The sequence below is a fragment of the Camelus bactrianus genome, chromosome X (genome assembly GCF_048773025.1).
Source record: "Camelus bactrianus isolate YW-2024 breed Bactrian camel chromosome X, ASM4877302v1, whole genome shotgun sequence".
NCBI classification, from domain to species: Eukaryota; Metazoa; Chordata; class Mammalia; order Artiodactyla; family Camelidae; genus Camelus; species Camelus bactrianus.
Window position 1 is genome coordinate 3,874,555 of NC_133575.1, and position 19,437 is coordinate 3,893,991.

The 19,437-nt window shown below is 45.9% G+C and overlaps 1 protein-coding gene across 2 annotated transcripts in view; it reads right to left on the bottom strand.

Moving 5' to 3' along the window:
- NLGN4X (neuroligin 4 X-linked) overlaps positions 1 to 11,963 on the bottom strand; it is a 539,607-nt gene extending 527,644 nt beyond the window's left edge. For both annotated transcript variants that reach the window (XM_074359108.1, XM_074359107.1), the window contains exon 1: positions 9,449 to 11,963. The gene's annotated coding sequence lies outside the window, so the exon portion shown is untranslated. The remainder of the gene's footprint in view (positions 1 to 9,448) is intronic.
- Positions 11,964 to 19,437: the final 7,474 nt, after the last annotated feature.

Genomic DNA, 19,437 nt, shown 5'->3' on the forward strand with positions numbered 1-19,437 from the left:
TTTTTCATAGTAAGGAAGCATGAGAAAGAGAAATCACCACGCCTCGGCTAAAAGGAGACAGGGACCGCGTAAGAGCCCGGCGCACGTGTCCACGGGCAAGGAGAGCAGCTGTGTGAGATGGGATGGTGGCAGGAGGGAGAGAAAACAGCCCGAGGTGAGAGTTTCCATGTCAGGGGGAAAGTGTAGCCGATAAGAACGACAATGGCCAGGTAGAGGTTTGCTCGAAGATTTAACCCAATGACAAGAAATGGTCAGAAGAGCAGCCTCAAGTGTGTTCTCTGTTAACGCTGCATTGCGTGCGATATTTTCGGGGGAGGGGGGCAGGGGAAATGCCTTATTGAAATTGCCCTACAACGCTCCTCATCAGAAGGGGTCAGGACCAGAACGTGCCATGGCCAGGCGCCTGGTGTGGAAGTGGTGACGTCTCCGTGAGTGAATTCCCACCAGCCCCCTGAGGTCAGGGGGAGGTACCCAAAGTCGCCGCAGGGAAAACAGGGGAGGAAGTCAAAAGGCGGATTTCTCATCGCGGACAAGGACGAGACGCAAAAGGACCATGGTGAGGATGGGGGGTGGGGGTACAGCAGCGAAAGAACAAGAGGGAAACAGATTCCCAGATGCCCTTCAGGAAGGAGCATGGCCCCCTTGGAGATCATTCCACACAACTCATCCAAGGGAAGTGACTCAGGGCCAGACTGTCTTGTATAAAAATGTTAAAGGCTGTTGCTAAAATATATATATGTTCATAAATGTGAAGAATGAATGAAAACATCCCCTGTATGGGACGGGGCTTGAATTGTCCATAACATGTAAGCATGGTCGTTGTGAGACAAGGAGAAAGGACCAGCGCATCTGATCATTGTTCTAAGACACTGAAGTTATAAAAGGAGTTCACCAAGAGCACAGCCGTGAAGGCTGCATCTTAGAGTTCACATGTTGGTTCAACATCCTTAAAGACTGTAGTAAGAGGGAAAGCAGGTAAGCCCACAGTGGGATCTCTGCCAAAGAACGGAATTCGGGCACGTGAAGACTGAGGCTTGGAAAGTTAAACATAGGATTACCTGGGACACAGCAATTCCAGTCCTAGGTGGATACCCCAGAGAAACGAAAATATACATCTATGCAAAAATCCGTGCATGCATGTTTGTCACAGCAGGATTCGCTGTAGCCCAAAGGGGAAAGCCTTCCAGATCTCTCTCAACAGATGAGTGGATAAACAAATCAGGGTCTGTGCACACGACGAAATAGTATTCAGCCTTAAAAAAGGAATGAAGCACTGATAACACGTTACAACGTGGATGAACCTGGAAAACACGACTCTCAGTGGAAGACGCAGACAGAAAGGGCCACGTATGGTACAATTCCATTTACATGAGAATGTTCAGATTTACACGTTAAATCCATAAGGCAGGAAAGCAGGTAAGTGGTTGCCCAGGGTTGGTGGGAAAGCACACAGAAATGGGGAGTGACTGCTCAGCCGGTCCTTTTGGGGTGATGAAAACGTTTTAGAACCAGGTAGTTGTGATGGTTGCACAATACTGTGAACATATTAAATGTCACTGAATCATACAGTTTAAAATAGTTCATTTTATATTATGTGGATTTTATCTCATTTTTTTTTAAAAAAAGAAGCTCCACAAAAAAGAAACCCAATCCAAAAATGGGCAGAAGACCTAAACAAGGAATTCTCCAACGAAGACACACAAATGGCCAATAGGCACATGAAAAAATGCTCAATATAACTAAATTATCAGAGAATTGCAAATCAAAACTACCATGAGGTGTCACCTGACACCAGTCAGAATGACCATCATTCAAAAGTCCACAAATGACAAATGCTGGAGAGGCTGTGGAGAAAAGGGAACCCTCCTACACTGCTGGTGGGAATGCAGTTTGGTGCAGCCACTGTGGAAAACAGTATGGAGATTCCTCAAAAGACTAGGAATAGACTTACCATATGATCCAGGAATCCCACTCCTGGGCACATATCCAGAAGGAACCCTACTTCAGGATGACACCTGCACCCCAATATTCACAGCAGCAGTAGTTACTATAGCCAAGACATGGAAACGGCCTAAATGTCCATCAACAGATGACTGGATAAAGAAGAGGTGGTATATTTATACAATGGAATACTACTCAGCCATAAAAAAGAATGAGATCATGGATGGACCTGGAGATGATATGATATTACTTATATGAGGAGTCTAAAAAAACCAAAAGAACACAAATGAACTTATTTATAAAACAGAGACAGACTCAGACATAGAAAATAAACTTATGGTTACCAGCGGGGAAAGGGGGTGGGAAGGGTTAAATCGGGAGTTTGGGATTTGCACATAGTAACTACTATATACAAAACAGATAAACAACAAGGTCCTACTGTACAGCACAGGGAACTATATTCAATACCTTGTAATGACCTATAATGAAAAAGAATATGGAAAGAAATACATATATGTATAAATGAATCACTATGCTGTTCACCAGAAATTATCACAACAATATAAATAGACTATACTTCAAAAAAAAATTAAAAAAGTCTTTTGTGCCTTAGAAATAACATGAAACAAAACCCAATAATCTGTTAGCATCTAAAGAGTAACAGATAAATGCTTATACAGCATTTTTTAAAAAACTTTCAACCAAACAAAGGAAAAAGAATGAATGTCTTACTTTTAAAATGCCAGAGAGTGAGCTGCAGGATTTTTTTCCTGTTAATTTCAGCTTTACTTACCTTGTAACGTTTTGATTTTAAGGTAAGTATAAACTTTCCAAAAGTTGCCAAAGTAGTCACAGGAGAGAGGGGAGGGGAAGTGGGGGAGGGGGAGAGGGGAGGGCAGAGGGGAGAGGAGAGAGGGGAGATGAGGAGGGGGGAGGGGAGGGCAGAGGGGAGAGGATATAGGGGAGATGAGGGGGAAGGAGTAAGGAGAGGGGAAGGGGAGGATGGGGTATGGGAGAGGAAATTATCATTGGTGCGACGCCTTGAACTAAAATTAGAGATCTTATCACGGTTTCTCCAGTTCTGCCCCTCGTGTTCAGTTCATGGCCCGGGATGCAGTGTGCGCTTCCACACCCTACTTAGCTGTCTTCTGAGTCTCCTCCAATCTTGGACAGTCCCTCCGCCTTCCTTTGTATTTCATGCCCATGGGTGACCCTTCTGCAGAGCCACAGTCACTTATTTTGTGTCCTGCCTAAGGGGTGTGTTTATAAACCCTGAAGGTCTCAAAAGAAGATGTCAAGAGTTTTCATCTCCTTTGACCTCAGGGTATTCATCTGAGAAATGGTTGGTTAAGAAAGCAGGTGAAAAGAAACAGCAAAAATCAGATTTGGAAAAACGGAGGGGGGGAATACCTCAAGGCGTATCGCGTGGAGCTGCAGAAATAGACGTGGTCTCTACGAAACGGTGGAAGGTATGAATTGAGAAGGTGAATGAAGGCTGACACAGAGGTGGGGAAAAGGAAGCTCCGACAGATGTGACTCCATGTTGGCTGTGTGCAGTGAGCTCTGGTAGGAGGTTCTCACGAGGAGTTCGGGTCCAGTTCTCAGCATCTCAGCACCTCGGCATCGCGTTGGCGTGACAACACCACACGTGGTACGACCCCTCTCTGCTTCTTCATAGGTCACGTGGTCCCTAAACTCTGGGGGCTTCCCGGAGCCCTGAACGGCCACTCTCCCATCCCCTCGCCCTCGGAGTCGATCCACCTGGCCACGTCGTGCCTGTGGATTCCATGCTTCCATCACTTCCTCCATCACCGTCTCCCCAACTCAGCTGTAAGCTGGCTACTATCTCCAAGCTCAGCTTTTCTGGTATCATGCTCTCTACCAATGTTATTTAGTTTAATCAGGGATGCATGTTTCAACTTCTGCCATGCGTATTCTTCAAATCTGCTATATTGCTCTTATAATACAATACAAATCCAATTTGTTTTGAAGTAGAGGGCTATTTATTGCTAAAAATAAAGACAGTTTCCTCTTAGGTCATTACTGGATGCACCCCGTCTACACAGTCTAAAACCACATTTATTCTAACTCTGATGGACTCTGATTCACACTCAACTACCATTGCCCCTCACTCCTACCTCTGCTTCCAATGTGCTGACGCACGACCAGTCGTTTTCCAAATAAGTTATCTGCAGGGTGATTTTTCTCTTTGACACCCCCACCCCCGCCCCAATGCACACTCGTCGGTAGCAAATCCCAGTGCCGTCTCTAGCTGCATAAGGGTGTGTCTGTGTTACAGTCCAACCTGCAGAGTATGAGCTGTTGGCTCATTTTTCTGATTTATCCAATTTTTCCTCTTAGCCTGGGATATAAAGCAGTCAACACGTTTCAGGAAAGCTTAGAGAGCCTCAAGGCGAAGGTATTTTCCCAGAAGTCCCACGTGGTATTTGTCCTTGCTACGATCCACTCTTTGGGAAGCTCTTGGTCAAAGAAGTGTGGGCAGAACGTTGAGCCAGGTTTGAACATCTCCCAGTGCGCAGATGCACACACTCGGGGCTGTGGGGCCCACTGACGTCCAGACGCAGACCCCGGCCGCAGTGCAGCCCACCCCACCGCCTAAGGATAAAGTACTGTCCGCCATCCAGCAGGTGCCTGACCTAGGGGAGCTGACCGGTCTGGGTCGGATCTAACCTTATAATACCCCAACGCCAAAATAGCTGGCTGGTCTGAGCGCACGCCTGGACCTTGTCTAAGAAGTACTTGACTCTGAGTTTCCCCGCCACACACCGCTCTCTTACCTCACCGACGCCCAACCAGAAGCTTGCACACGAGCTGATCACACAGCCCGTCGCCTCATTACACGCATTGGCCCATCCCCAAAAAGGACCGCTGTCTATGACAGCGTCCCTGATAGACTCCTTTCCTGCTTTGTCTTTGCTAAGTTCTCTTACCGCCCACGCACCGGCCCGCCGGATCCCACGACAGACGCCCCATCAGCTAACAAGTCCGCTCAGCGGTGACATGTCTACGGTGGATCAGGCCAAACTACGCCAAGACAAGCCACGTCCAGACAGTTCGCAGGGCTGGAGCTCTGCTACAAGGCACCTTTCCGTTGCTTCCCAGCGTCTCCTTTCGTGCTTGGTGCCCACAGTCAAGGGGGGCTGACGAGGATCCTTGGTGGCCTGGTGACTGTGCTCAGCATCACCAAAGACAGAAGAAAGTGCTCTGGAAAAAGCCTTGTGTGTGTGTTTCTTATAACACACACAGCTCCAAAAACGTGGAAGAAAATCCCCTGTGTGTTCACCACAAGGTGGGATGTGCAGAATTTACCATCCACTCGATCATGTATCACTACCTTCAAGTGTTTACACTTGGAGGATAAAGAACTGACCATACAGGTGTCCAACTCTTTCCTCCTCCTTTCCTACACACATCTGAGGTTAGGCGGACAATAAAGACAGAAAAAGTTCAACACAGAAAAATGAAACCTTCCCTCTTTTCCTCCAACTTGGAAAAGAAATTCTTTATGTTTTAAGGAAAGCCGTTATGTTCAAATGATTCCTAATCGTTTAGTTGCCCGATGCTAATATGTTTTCTCCATCTAAGATAGCCTTCTAACCCAGAATATTCTTCTTCAATTTTATTTTATTGAGTTGTAGTCAGTTTACAATGTTGTGTCAAATTCCAGTGTAGAGCACAATTTTTCAGTTATACATGAACATACATACATTGTCTCATTCTTTTTCACTGTGAGCTATCACAAGATCTTGTACATATTTCCCTGTGCTATACAGTATAATCTTGTTTATCTAGTCTACAATTTTGAAATCCCAGTCTGTCCCTTCCCACCCCCCACCCCCTTGGCAACCACAAGTTTGTATTCTATGTCTGTGAGTCTGTTTCTGTTTTGTATTTAAGTTCATTTGCCTTCTTCTTAACCCAGAACCTTTTAAAAATTCACACCTGAAACACCAGTAGCTCATCGACTTAAAGGGAAAGGCAGCTTTTAGGAGAACATTATAACCCTCCAAGTGTCTGCACGGAGTTGACAACCCCTTGTCTATCAAACTGCCCATCATTCGCAGGGATATGATTGAAAATATTGGTCTAGAAATGGAATTATAGACCATTCAGCTTGGAGAGGTTGGATGATAAATGTAAGAATATTGAGGTGGAAAATAGTTTTGCCACTTCTCCTGTCAGCACGGAAATAACACCTCCACCCTAGTGTTAGAATGAGATGTGTTACAAAAACCACGTTGTTATCGCAATTGAGGTGGAAGATATTTGAAAAAGGAGGGGGGCCAAACACTCCCAGCCCCCGGGGGAATATATACGTTCGAGGCATAGCCATCGAGTAGCTCTCAATTGAGGAGACCATTCAAGATAAGATATTTCAACCTGTAAACCTGAACCTGTCCAATAGGATAACCTCCTGTGAACATTTTCATTTCCCCGACATGTGTGACGCTCTGGAAGAACTGATTAATTATCCGTCTCTCTCATCACAACTTTGCGGGACAATACTGTTCCTTTAGGGCTGATAACCTTATTTACCTCTCATTGAGAAAGAAATGTTTTATGTGTATTATGATGCTTTGAAATGATTAATTAGGACCGTTGCGGAAAAAATGGAGTGCCTGGGTTCCGGCCAAGGAGCAGACAGATTACCATTATGCTGTGTGAGTAATACTTTATAAACCCATTTGTCACACGGAAGGGCTGTCACGTGCAATCTGATTCATCGCATGTAATGGATTAGGTGAAATTTACTTAGATGCTCAGCAATGTGTGTGAAAAAACTAACTTAACCCATCAGCAAACCGTATTTTATCTTTTAAATCTTATTAGCACCCCCCTCCCAAGGCCAAATGGATAGGTCGTTGCATTCCAGCTGACATCAGGAGGGGACAAGGTCTGAATCTGCTACCACAAATCTTAGTCAAACCAGCCCCGTGTAGGCTGTTTGCTTGACTTAAGAAGGCTTGTGGGGCCAAATACACACGGTATGACTATCTACTTGCGGATTTGTGGTCTTGTGTCAAAGAAGCAGATCCTTACTTGAGGCAGATCTTGTACCGAGGAAGTATCGATCCCAGATGGTCTAAGTGTTTGATTGTCTGATAGTTCTCAATGCTTTTACAAGGACAAAGCCACATGCAGTGGATAGGTATTTTGGCTTCTGAAGATCTGCGAATTCGGGAGGCTGGGGAGTCCAAGATCAGGGTGCCAGCGTGGTTAGGTTCTAGGGTCCTCTTCCTGCTTTATCGATCACTGTCTCCTTCTAGTGTCACATGTGGCAGCGAGAGTGACAGAGTGGACCTCCAACCTCACACGATTTTCAAGAACCTTCCTGATCATCTTTCTACCAAATTCCAAAATGAACTTCACTTGCTTTCAGCCAAACCCCAACCTGATACAGACATGCCCAGCTGGAAGCGATGAAAAGCTGGAATACTTGACCATAATTCTTCCCGTGGTTATAAATTCCATTCATAAAACATGACTCTAATGGCAAACTTTACAAGGAATTAAATATCTCTTTCTTGTTTTGTGCTTTAAAAAAAATGGCCACATTCAGCAAAACACCGGACTGAGTGCTAAATTGTGTAATTTTTTAAAAAGGTAGCAACCTAAATGTACATCAATGGATAAATGGATAAACAACACGTGAGATACACACACACACACACACACACACACACACACACACACACACACACAATGGAATACTACTCAGCCATTAAAAAAAGAACGAAAATTTTGCCATTTGCAACAACATGGATGGACCTGGAGGGTATTATGCCAAGTGAAATAAGCCAGCCAGACAAAGACAAACACTGCATGTTATCACTCATATGTGGGGTCTAAAAAATATAACCAACTATTGAATATAACAAAAAAGAAGCAGACTCATAGATACAGACAACAAAGCAGTGGTGACCGGAGGGGAGAGGGTAAGGGAGGGGGCAATATCAGGGGTAGATCAGTAAGAGCTAGAAACTATTATGTATAGAATAAGCTACAAGAATATATTGTACAGCATGAGGAATATAGCCAATATTTTATACTTACAAATGGAGCATAAGCTTTAAAAATTGTGAACCACTGTGTCGTACACCTGTAACAAGATTGTACGGCAACTATACGTCCATAAAAAATTTTTTTTAAAAAATTGGAAAAATGGTAAGCTTTAACGCTGATTCAAATTTCAAGATGAAGATTGTTGTTGGACGATTTGGATGAAAATTTGAAATTGTGGTGCCAACTCTGGTAGATGAACACGAAGGCTGTTTGCCATCCAAAGGATGTCAGGTTTTGGTTTTGATGGGAACAGAGGGTGAAAACCATGACAGAAAGTGGTACTTGAGGAATAAGATGAGAATCTCAAGGTTCTCTTTGCCAGGGGAGAACAGTGCATGCCCAGTAAAAGAGTTCTCCAGGGGACCTTCACCGGACGCTGTCACTTCTACCTCATTTCACGTATCTCCTGCCTCCCGTACCACCCCCCAGATCAGGTCTCCATCATCTCCCACTCAGAGTATTATGACACTGCCCCTTTTCTCCTTGCTTCCAGCCTTATTTCTTCCCTTCTGTTTTAGAAAAAAAAAAAAAAGCTGGAGACATCTTTACTAATAGAAATGCAACCATGACGCTCTTTGAAACTGATCATAACTGTGACATCGTCCCATATCCTGTAGGACAAGTTCCAGAGCCCCTACCGTGACTTTCAGAACCTGGTCCCTGCTCCTGCCCAGCCTCCCGTCCACAGCCTGTTCACACGTCACCCTAGCCAGCCACGCCGCATTTCCTTCTGGGTCCTAACAGCGCCGTGGCCTCTGACATCACTGGGCTCCCTGACGCGTGGCATATGCAGCCTGGAATTGCAGCCTGGAATACTCTGAGCCTCACCCTCATGCCTCCCAGCCCCACGCCCGCCTCCAACACCCACGCTTTGAAAATTTCTGCTCATTCTTCCTGCAGCAAGCATATCCTGTCTCCTCCCATCTTCCTTCCATGCCCTGCCCTGTCACTTAACATCCCACCATGGATTTCACTCCCCCAAGGTCTCTTCGTAACCGCAGAGGCCACCTGACCATCGTCTTACAGCGAGAAGTCACCGTGATGTTATCAGAACCGAGTGTCACACCCAGCTCCTAGCAGGCGCCAAGAAATGGATTTGTGGTTAGTGCATTGTGGACGGAACCCCAAAGTCCTGTCTACCGGGGAGCTCAGAAACGGTGCAACCAGTGGCATCTCCTCCTTCCAAACCTTCCACCGCCGACCAGCTTTTGAGAACACAACCTCAATGGCACATTGGGAAGGAAGTCTGCCTATTTATCAGATACGGGGGGGGGGGGGAACAGTCATTCAGAGAAGACGGGCTATTTGTCACCTCCGTGAAAATGTTATCATTGTCGTGCACTAAAATGGCATTGATTGAGGACCCCTCACCAGCACACCATGCACAAACTCCGCCGCACAACTGTGCAAAGGAAAATGCTACCTGTAGGTACTTCAGCCTCATGCAGGGCCACGAGAACACGCAGACGAGTATGGGTAACAGCAGGGAGCCAGCAGGGCAGCCGGCAGACACGAGCAGCTCTATCAGTAACTGCGAGATGGATGTGTGTTCCAGACGGACGCTGTTCCCTCCGAACGTTCCATGATTATATCCTGAGAAACACGATCCTCTCTGCACAATTTTGCTACAAAAAAACCCCCACCATTTTAAATCTCTGCTTAAACACGGGGCCAGACTGACATGTTTTACGTGAAATAATTAGGAGGCATTTGAGAACTAGTAATTTTGGTAATTACCAAATAGTGCGGTTCTCTCCCAATAAAGCATATGTCAAATTACATTCAAAAAAACATCATTAGGTTGTTCTCCCTTTGAAAGACTTTTACATGTGTAGCTTACAAGTTTAAACATGCGAATGCTTTTGCCCTATATTGTAATGAGGTAATTTTTAAAAAAAAAATAAAACAAATGAGGTTTAGGGCTGCTCAGTTCCACTGCTTCCTGTGAAATTTCCAGCTCTGGAACTTTCTTTTGATCTCTACCTGGTGATTTTTTTTTGACCAAAATGGCTTTTTTTTTTTTCTTCTTTTTTGGCAAGGAAGTAACACAGAGGAGGGAAGGGGGAAAGGTGGCACTGAGGTTTGCTCTCCTAAGAAAGAAAGAGGTCCCTGCACATGCCACTCCTGCACAGGACGCTCTCCATCGCGCGTCTTCTAGAAAGAGGGCCGTTCGTTGTGGCGACTCGCCGTCACTGAAGAGCTCCGGAACTCTGCGAACTCTTTAAGTTTTCATTATTCGTCCCTTGCTTATTGGTAGATTGTTGGTAATAAGCTATTCTTTCAATACAAAACCACCAGTAGTGAACGGATGTCACAATGCACGTGACTTTCCGTGCTGCTCCGTTTATCCTTCTGAGTGACGGGGATGGTTCCAGATTTGGACCAGCGTGGCAGTCCCCGATATAAATACCGTCCACGGCCACGAGCAACAAGGAAGAAACTGGCCAAGGCACGGGGAGGACTATAGCTTTCTTCGCCAATACTCTCAAGGGTTTATACTTTTTTGAGCTAATTGGGACTGACCTTCCCTAGGTCATCCGAATAATTCAAAAGAAAATAGAAGCTACTCTCCTGCTATTTCGGAAAGGAAATGTCCACGGACTCAGGTTCACAGAAACAAGGAAATGGGAACGCGGTCTCTACGGGTGTGAAACACAGACCACTGTCTGCACACACCTGCTTCTCAGGGAACAGCGGACGGGCAAATAGTTTCCACTCAATAAACGCTCGTGTCAAGGACGGCACTCGCCTAGTCAAAGGCTCGGCGTGTGCGAGTAAACGTGCAGCTCAAAATTATGACGCTGAGATTAAGACAAAGGAATGTTTTGACCTATAAATGGAAAAAAGCGTATAAAGAATATATGTGTATATGTAAGATTGAATCACCTTGCTGTACAGCTGAAGCAAAACGTTGTAAGTCAACTCTGCCACTTAAATAAATACATACGTACATAAATATTTGTATTTATAAGTCACTGGAGTGATAAAGCTGCACTTTTCAGAAGCAGCATCCATTCTGCTAAGGACTGAGCTGCGTCTCCCCCAAGTCTGTGTGTTGAAGCCATAACCCTCAAGGTGACGGAGTTTGGAGGTGGGGCCCCAGGAGGTGAGTAGGCGATCCTGATCTCAGGTCCCCCGCCTCCAGGACTGTAAGAAACACACATCCGCTGTTAGGTCTCCGGTATTTTGTTACAGCAGGTGAAGCTAAGATAGAACCACCACAGAGTGACTTGAACACGCCCACCCTGAGCCGTGCTCAGCTTTTACGCGTCTGCGGAAGTCTCTGTCCCAGGGAGCCGGACCGTACCCTGAGCTGCTGGGGTTCCAGGTTAATGGTCTGAACAGAGGCACAAATATACTGATGACAAGGGGGTGGGAGTGACCGTGTTTACTGGTGGCCTAACTGTGCGTGAGGAGAAACGGGAGCCCAGAAGGGTCGAGTGACTTGGGGAAATCACACGACCAGTTGGTGGCAGAGGCTCAAATACAATCCACCCTCCTGGCTTCCAGCCAGTCAGGTTCCAGCTAGACTCAGTGAGGCACGTGAGTCCTGGAATTTCCCTCTGGAGGTGACGACACAGATACGGCTTCAGTGATTCCACTCGCCCTAGAACCCAGCAGGACCCTAGGGGACAGACCCTCGCTCCGTGTCCTCCACCTGCCTCTTGTCTGTAGAAGAACTTTAGCTTCGTAGGCCTTCCTGAGTTCCAAGGAATACGTTTAACCAGAAAAGTGAGAAAATGCAGAAACTATGGAAAACAGTCAAGGAAAAACAAAGTAATCACAGTTCAGCCACTCAACAAAGTCAAGGACATCTGGCTGCTCCTCAAGGGCTATAGATAATACCCCGAGGGGCCATGTCCTTTGAGCTGTTTTGCAGGCACTGCAACCCTCACCAGGTGGGAGACGTTAACCGTGTGCTGCCCACAAGCACAGAGACCCCAGACCATTGGGACCAGAAAATTGATGGCGCTGACTCCCAATGACCCCACCACCCACCAGGCAGAAGAATGTCCACGAGCTGGTCACACATTCCACAACCTGCCTCCCTCACTCTGTCTTTAAAACCCTTTTCCCGAAAGCCGTCAGGGAGTTTGGTCCCTTGGAGCACTACCGGCCCGGACTCCTTGCTTGGCACCTGCAGCAAACACTGCACTTTCCTTCACCACAGCCTGGTGTCAGGACATCGGTTTTACTGCACACGGGCAACTGGACCCAAGTTTGGTTCAGTAACAATCCTGTGAATAATGAAATATGTACGTGTGTGTATGCACGCATGACTGTGTATATGTAAGTGAGCACACCCACATATGTATCCATAATTCAGAGGCGTCCGTGTGCCCACTTGATAACAAATTTCCAGGCGGTAATATCAAAACTGTCAACCATAAAGTAAGAGGAAGGTGACGCCTTGGCTTCTCGGACTGTGGTCCCTTCCAGCGTTTTGTACTGGTAAATCGATCTTCAAAAACAGACCAAAGTCACCTTTTAAAACTATCATGGTAGTTAAAGCTCGCCAGCGCTGCACAAAGGAAAGCAGGACCCACCGTCCACACCAGGGACCAAACTAATAGGTCCGTCGTGGGGGTGGGGGTAGCCTACGGCCCGGGAGTTTGAATCCAGCTTGTTTTAATCTTCACAAGACTGAGAGCCTCTGGAACCGGAACAGCATGGGATTTATATGTTTAATTGAAGTATAGTTGATTTACAATGTTGCTATAGTTGCTGGTGTCCAGCATAGCGGCTCACTTATACATATACATATATATATATATATATATATATATATATATATATATATATATATACACACACACACATATATATTCTTTTTCAGATTCTTCTCCATTATAGGTTATTAAAGGACACTGAATATAGTTCCCTGTGCTGTATAGTAGGTCCTTGTCGATCTATTTTATGTACAGCAGGGGCGGTGTGATTGAGAACGTCCCAGAGGAGAGGCCGTATTTCCCTCCCGTCCTTCCTGCCATGCTGACGAACTCATCGGAGGGGAGGCGGGCGGTGCAAAGCTGGGGGACACTGCCGCACTCTGCACCAAGCTTCAGCAAATCCCCGGTGTGCAGAAGCATGCAGCACGGGAAGGTGGAAGAACACAGAAGAATGAAGCCACGTCTGGTCCCCCCCACAACCTCCCCTCCGATCTACCCCCACGGCCACGTTTATAACAACAACGTCGATGGCCTCAGAGCCTAAGGACGTCCGTGGCACTTTGTAAAAACCGCCCTGCCATTCCAGGGTGGGGGCTACGGCAGGACATGGACACTCTGGTTTTTTGGGTTTTTTTGCAAAGTAATCACATACCTTGAGGTGCAAGGTGTAAACTAATTAAACTTGTTTTTGTCGCCACGTGGTTCCGTGCCAAAACATAAAAATAAGAAGGTTGTGTGAAAGGCAAGCTTATTTTCAGCTCTGTGCTGTGAATGCTTGGCTCTCACCCTGGGGTCCTGCGTGGGATCAGCCAGCTTCCTCCCCGCGGAAAGAACACACACAAGAAGCAGTTCAACCTTCCGGGTTTGCCAGCCCCTGATCCTAGTCCCCTCACTCCCCTTTCTGCCGATGGTTGAAGGATTCCAGGCCCTCTGGACGCATCGCAGGGGTGGGGTCCGGACGCGTGTGTGTGGTTTTCAAGGACAGTCGAGCTCAACAGAAACGCAGGAGCCTCTGGGGTTCCTGGAATCGTCTAGCTTGGAAGGCAGCCTTTCGCCAAGACCTGCGCAAGGCGTGTTGGCGCTGTCCGAGGTGCCGGTGTGGAGGTGCATGTCAGTTTGCCCTGGTAGCCACAACTCATGATCACAACCGGAAAGTCTCGAAACAGGAGAAGTGCAGGGTCTCAGAGTTCTGCCCTGGGAACCAGAGTCCCAGACCCAGGTGTCAGCAGGGCTGTACCCACTCTCATGGCTCCAGGGAGGGCCTTTCCTTGAGTCTCCCTACTTTTTGCAGGTGGCTGCTTGGTGTTCAGTGGCTTGTGCCCTGGTGGCTCCAACGTCTGCCTCTGTCTTTACTTGGTCTTCTTTTCTGTGTAAATCCCGCTCTCCTTTCTCTCATAAAGACACCAGTCATTGGATTGAGGGCCCACCTTAAACTGAGGACGATTTCCAATCGAGATCCTTAAGTTATGACGTCTGCAAAGACCCTATTTCCAACAACAATCCCACTCTGAGATTCCTGGTGACCTAAATCTGGGAGGGGACCCTCTTCCACCCACTGCACAATGTCCCTTCCCCTCTCTCTGCCACCTTTCTGTGGCTCACCTTGTCCTGACCCCCAAGGAGCTGAGAAGTCGTCTTGGGCAGCAGGGATGAGGAAGTCTGCTATTCTGGGCACAGCCTGTTATTTATAGAGGGGCGTGCCCAGCGATCACACGGCCAGAGAGCTCTGCGATCAACATTCAGTGAGATCGCACGTCAGTTGCAGATATCAGAACGAAAATTAAAACCCGCAGCAACGGGACTGGGAGCCCACGCCGCTGTGCTCAGGCCGGTCCTCCTCTGATTCATTAGGCTGAGTGCGAAATAGCAGGTCTTTTGTCCCTGTAATTGGATATTGTTCTCTCTCTGCAAACTTAAATCAGCTCTGCCAGGAGCGCCTGCCCCAGTTCCTTCTTTTCTCATTTGTGTTTACCTCCAGGTTGGAAAGAATACTTAGCAGATCCCCCGTCCCTGCAGAGCTGCTTTCTGGGAGCTGGGTCCTGGGGGTCTGCAGGGCCTGCCCATCAAACAGACACACACACAAAAGGTTTGCTCAGGGGGCTGCCAGCCAAACCCGGTGGGGCCGTTCCGGTGCTGAGCTCGCATTCAGGCTAGATTATCTCCGCTCTGGGGGACAGGGTATGAGGCCAAAGAAATGTGTCTGGAGGACGTCATGGGATCTTGCTGCCGGTGGTGAGAAGGCACCGGTCGTGGCAGCCACATGCCGGCTGCTGCACAAAAGCAAAGAGAGATCCAGTGTGCGCTGGCCGAGGCGGGGAACGGAAGTTACACAATGGCTGGTTCCATCTCCAACGGGTATTGATTCCAGTCGAGTGAAATGACACTCACATAAGCACGAAGGTGTGACCGAGGATGGATGACAGTGTGAGAAACACGTGGCATTTGCCTGCCTTTCCGGAAAGAGAGACCCGAGAAAACATGACAGTCAGAGTGACTGTGGGGGTGCTGTGTGCATAAGTAGCAATTGTCTTTACAAGATCAAAAGTAATGGGTGTTCTCCATCCTCTCCTCCCCTTGGCTTAGAGGAAATGCATCCTCGTATTTCTCCTCACTTGGACCTTCTTCTTCAGAATCCCTTCCCTCAAAAGCTCCACCTGTCATCAGGTTGCATGGCTGCTGTGACCTTGAACGTGTTACCTGGACTTGAAGGTGAAACCTCCAACCTCCCCATTCAGGTCTGAGCAGATGTGTGGTGACATCACAGACTCACCACGTTTTATTCCCTCATTCATGCCTGCATCCATCCGTCAACATTTTCTGAGCACATGCGACCAAACACTTGAACATTTATTGAGAGTCAACCAAGTGTAGGCAACGAGCTAGGAGCAGAGAGACAGCGTCCAGCAAGCTGGGTGGTTACAAGAGCGATGGCATCCTCCGAGCTGCATGCTGTGGGGAAGCAAAGCAGGGTGGCCTGACAAAGCCTAGGAGGATGGGGGGAAGATGTAGAGAGCCGTGAGACTGTAGGCACAGACCCAAATGATAACCAGCAGTAGAAAGGAGATTCTCGGTGGAGGCGTCAGCAAGCCGAAGGCCTTGGGACGTGTATTAGTCAGGATAGGCTAGGGTATGCTGCTGAAAAAAAAAAAATCCATCAAATTTCAGGAGCAAATTGCTACTGATCTTCATTTCTTACATCAGAGTCTGATGGGAGTCACAGCCTCTCCCTGTGCCCGGTAGCTGTGCTGTCTGGAACATGTGAGCTCAATTTCCAGACTATACAAACAGCTCATAAACTCAATAACAAAATAACAAACAACCCAATCAAAAAGTGGGCAGAAGACCTAAATAGACATTTCTCCAAAGAAGACATACAGATGGCCAACAGGCACGTGAAAAAAATGCTCAACATCACTAATTATTAGGGAAATGCAAATCAAAACTATAATGAGGTATCACCTCCCACCAGTCAGAGTGGCCATCTTTAAAAAGTCTACAAATAATAAACGAAAGAAAGATTGCGTAGAAAAGGGAACCCTTCTACACTGCTGGTGGGAAGGTAATTTGGTGCAGCCACTATGGAAAATGGTAAAGAGTTTCCTTAAAAAACTAAAATTAGAGTTACTATATGATCCAGCAATCCCACTCCTGGGCGTATATCCAGAGAAAGCTCTAATTCAAAAAGACACATGAACCCCAGTGTTCACAGCAGCACTACTTAAAATAGCCAAGATACGGGAGCAGCCTAAATGTCCAAAGACTGGTGAATAAATAAAGAAGATGCGGGGTGTCTGTGTATGTGTGTGTGCGTGTGTGTGTGTGTGTACACACAATGAAATATTCCTCAGCCATAAAAAAGAATGAAATAATGCCATTTTCAGCAACATGGATGGACCTGGAGATGGTCATGCTGAGTGAAGTAAGTCAGACAGAGAAACACAAATACCATATGATTGTTACTTACATGTGGAATCTAAAAAATGATACAAATGAGTTTATTTATGAAACAGAAACAGTCACAGACATAGAAAACAAACTCACCGTTATCAAAGGGGAAAGAGATAAATTAGGAGTTTGGGATTAATAGATGCAAACTACTGTATATAAAATAGATAAACAACAAGTGCATACTATATAGCACAGGGAACTATATTCAATATCTTGTAGTAACCTATAAAGGAAAAGAATAGGAAAAATACATATCTATAACTGAATCATGTTGCTGCACACTGGAAACTAACATAATATTGTAAATCAACTCTGCTTTGATTTTTTGAAAAATGTACATGCCAAGCACTGTATTTTATACTTTAGATCCAATTCCACTGTCTTCTGGTCGCTTCAAATATTTTAATCTATCAGTCCTTGTTTTTACATCTAGACAAAATTCTTCTAGCCTCCTGTAAACACTTTGTCAAGTCCTTTGTATCTTGCAAACCAAAAGAACGCCCTGTAGTTTTGACAGCCTGGCTACCGTCAGCAATGTCAGTGAGAGGTGTCCCAGAGAAGTCAGGCAGAAGCGAAACCCCGCACAGCGCTGGGCATGGGAGTGAACAGGGCAGAGCTACCGTGAAGACGTGGCAGACGAGGAAAAGCTTACCTAGGCATTCGTCTATGAAAATTTACCAGTGGGAGTCTTCTCCAATTTCAACTTTGCACTAAATTGCTGACTTCCGGTTTGCTGGGTAACAAACACATGCATGCATCCTGGTTCATCGACCCCCGTACTCATTTCTGGGCAAATCTTAGTGCGGGGAGGGAAGGTAGGCACGCTCACGTTTGGCCCCCCACCCCAGTGCCATCTATGCGTGCAACACTACTTTGTATATTCTCAGTGTCCTCTCAGCCTGAGCCGCCATTCATTCTGCAGTTAGCCACAGTCGCCAGCAAGCCCTAATGTGTAACTTCCAACTCAATCTGATCATTAAGGTTCCTTGCCTCAGCCTTCTACATCTACGAATTTGGAGGCCCTGAAATGAGGTTGTAAGGTGGTGTGTATTTCCTCATCCTAATAACAGCAACAAAAAAACTGGACGAGGGAGGGAGGGCAGGGAGGAGGGTAACTTCCCCTCTCTCTAGTGTGGCACTTGCCAAATCCAGCCTGCTGCTGTCACTGTAAATAAAGCTTTACTAATATAAGGACAAGCCCATGTGTTTACGTATTGCTTGTGGCTGCCTTTGTCCTGCAACAGTAGATCTGAGAAACCATGAAGAGGCTTTAAGGTCCTCAAACCCTAAGATAGTCACTAAACGACCCTTTACAGAAACTGTCTGTCTGCTGATCCTTCTAGGGGAAATCAACTCTCGCAGAGCAAAGAGAACAGCAAAATAGACTCCTCACCTGGGACGTGCTTCAGATATTGCTGTTTCATATTCCCACGATGGTTATGACATTGACTAAATAACCAAGAAAGCCATAAGCAGAACAAAACGACAACCTATGGGATGGGAGAAAATATTTGCAAATGATGCAACTGACAAGGGCTTGATCTCCAGAATATATAAACAGCTCATACAACTTGATAACAAAAAAACAAACAACCCAATCCAAAAATGGGCAGAAAACCTAAAGAATCATTTCTCCAGTGAAGACATACAAATGATCAATAGGCACATGAAAAAATGCTCAATATCACTAATTAGCAGAGAAATGCAAATCAAAACTACAGTGAGGTGTCACCTCACACCAGTCAGAATGGCCATCATTCAAAAGTCCACAAATGACAAATGCTGGAGAGGCTGTGGAGAAAAGGGAACCCTCCTGTGCTGCTGGTGGGAATGCAGTTTGGTGCAGCCACTGTGGGAAACAGTATGGAGGTTCCTCAAAAGACTAGAAACAGACTTACCGTATGACCCAGGAATCCCGCTGCTGGGCATATATCCAGAAGGAACCCTACTTCAAAATGACACCTGCACCCCAATGTTCATAGCAGCACTATTTACAATAGCCAAGACATGGAAACAGCCTAAATGTCCATCAACAGGTGACTGGATAAAGAAGTTGTGATATGTTTATACAATGGAATACTACATAGCCATAAAAATAATGAAATTATGCCATTTACAGCAACATGGATGGACCTGAAGAATGTCATTCTAAGTGAAGTAAGCCAGAAAGAGGAAGAAAAATACCATATAATATCACTTATATATGGAATCTAAAAAAAAAAAAAAAAAAAGAGAGAGAGAAACTTATTATAAAACAGAAACAGACTCACAGACATAGAAAACAAAATTATGGTTACCGGAGGGGAAGGGGATGGTAAGTGATAAATCGGGAGTTCGAGATTTCCAAATATTAACCTCTATATATGAAAAGAGATTACAAAAACCAAATTTCTCCTGTATAGCACAGAGAAATATATTCAGTATCTTGTAATAACCTTTAAGGAAAAAGAATATGACAGTGAATATATGTATATATATGTATGACTGGGACATTATGCTGTACATCAGAAATTGACATATTGTAACTGACTATATTTCAATTTAAAAAAATAAATAAGCAAGTAATCGAGAACAAATTTCAAGCCATTCATGGGGGATAAAGAGTAGATAGGAAGACTTTCCCCATGCCAATGGCAGTGAAAACAGGCAGAAGGAATGAATTCCAGCCTAAAGAAGAAAAACGTACCCACTGCCATGACATCACGTCCAGACGTCCTCAGAATTTATGTCCTTACTCTGACTCCAATCCCAGTCTCCAACATTCTTCTCTGTGATATGAAACTAATTGAGTCTA